Source organism: Mandrillus leucophaeus, unplaced genomic scaffold (assembly GCF_000951045.1).
Source record: "Mandrillus leucophaeus isolate KB7577 unplaced genomic scaffold, Mleu.le_1.0 Scaffold163, whole genome shotgun sequence".
Taxonomy (NCBI): domain Eukaryota; kingdom Metazoa; phylum Chordata; class Mammalia; order Primates; family Cercopithecidae; genus Mandrillus; species Mandrillus leucophaeus.
In genome coordinates this window covers 3148890-3151051 of record NW_012101621.1, presented here as the reverse complement: position 1 = coordinate 3151051, position 2162 = coordinate 3148890, and positions in this window count along the sequence as shown.

The window sequence follows — 2162 nt, the reverse complement described above, 5'->3', positions numbered from 1 at the left end:
ACTCTGTTGATAGTTTCTTCTGCTAGGCAGAATCTCCTTATTTAGGTCCCTCTTGTCAATTTTTATTTTTGTTGCAATTACTTTTGGGAACTTAAGTCAAAAATCCTTTGCCAAGACTGATGTCAAGAAGGGTATTTCCTAGGTTTTATTCTGAAATTTTGATAGTTTGAGGTCTCACTGTAAATCTTTTGTTTTTAATTCCATTTATTTATTGAATAGGGAATCCTTTCCCCATTGCTTGTTTTCCTTGGCTTTGTGGAAGATTAAATGATTGTAGGTATATGGCTTTATTTCTCTGTTCTCTAGTCTGTTCCATTAGTCTGTCTGTTTTTGTACTGTTACCATTATCATTTTGGTTACTGTAGCATTATAGTGTAGATGGAAGTTGAGTAATGTACTGCCTCTGTCTTTGTTCTTTTTGCTTTGGTAATTTGGGCTCTTTTTTGGTTCCGTATGAATTTTAGAATAGTTTAGTCTAATTATGTGAAAAATAATGATGGGAGTTTGATAGGGATAGTATTGAATCTTTAGACTGCTTTTGGCACTATTGCCATTTTAACAATATTCATTCTTTCAATTCATGAGCATGGAATGGTTTTTCATTTATTTGTGTTGACTCTGATTTCTTTCAGCAGGTTTTGTAGTTATCCTTGTAGAGATCTTTCACTCTCATACCATTTACCATAGACACAAAAAAGTTAAATACCCAGGAATCCATCTAACCAAGGAAGTGAAAGATTGATCAGTTCCAGGAGTCTTTCGGCAGAGTCTTTAGGATTTTCTAGGTATAGAATCATATTGTCAGCAAAGGGAGATACTTTGACTTCCTTTTTTCTTACTTCAACATCTTTTATTTTTTTCTCTTGCCTGATTACTGTGGCTAGGACTTCCAATACTATGTTGACTAGGAGTGGTAAGAGGGGCACTGTTTTCCTGTTCCAGTTCTCAAGAGGAATGCTTTCAGTTTTTACCTGTTCAATATGATGTTGGCTGTGGGTCTGTCATAGATGGCTGTTATTAATTTGAGGTATGTTTCTTCAGTGCCTAGTTTGTTAAAGGTTTTATTATGAAGGGATATTGGACTTTATCAAAAGTTTTTTCCGTGTCTATTGAGATGATCATATGGCTTTGTTTTTAATTATGTTTATGGGGTGAATCATATTTATTAATTTGCATATGTTGAACAAACCTTGCATCCCAGGAATGAAGGCTGTTTGATTCTGGTGAATTAACTTTTTGATGTAGTACTGGTTTTGGTTTGCTAGTATTTTGTTGAGAATTTTCACATCTAGATGCATGAGGAATATTGGCCTGTAGTTTTCTTTTTTCTTTGTGTCTTTACCATGTTTTTGTTTCAGGGTGAGGCTAGCTTTATAGCATGAGTTAGGAAGGAGTCCGTCTTCCTCAATATTTTGGAATAATTTCAGCAGGATTGGTACAAGCTCTTCTTTGTACGTGTGGTACAATTTGGCTGTGAATCCTTCTTGCCCAGGACTTTTTTTGGTTGGTAGATTCTTAATAACTGATTTAATTTTTTTCTTGACTGAATCTTGGAAGATTGTGTGCTTCCAGGAATTCAAGCACTTTCTCTAGATTTTCTAGTTTATGTGCATAGAAATGTTTATAATAGTCTCTGAGCATCTTTTTTATTTCTGTGGTATCATTTGCAATGCTGCCTTTGTCATTTTTCATTGTGCTTATCTGGAACTTCTCTTTATTTCTTTGTTAATTTAGCTAGCAGTCTACACATCTTGTTGTTGGTTTTTTTCAAAGAACCAACTTTTGGCTTTATTTATCCTTTGTATGGATTTTTGTGTCTTAATTTTATTTAGTTCTGCTCTGATTTTAGTTATTTATTTTCTTTGCTAGCTTTGGAGCTAGTTTGTCCTCTTTCTAGTTTCTCTACGTATGATGTTAGATTGTTAATTTAAGATCTTTCTTATTTTCTGACGTTGGCATTTAGAGCTATAAACTTTTCTCTTATCATCGATTTTGCTGTATCCCAGAGATTTTTGTATGTTGTGTCTCTGTTTTCATTTATTTTAAATAATTTTTTTGATGTCTGTCTTAATTTCATGGTTTATCTAAAATCATCCAGGAGCAAGTTGTTTAATTTCCATGTAATTGTGTGATTTTGAGAGATCTCCTTAGTATTGATTTCC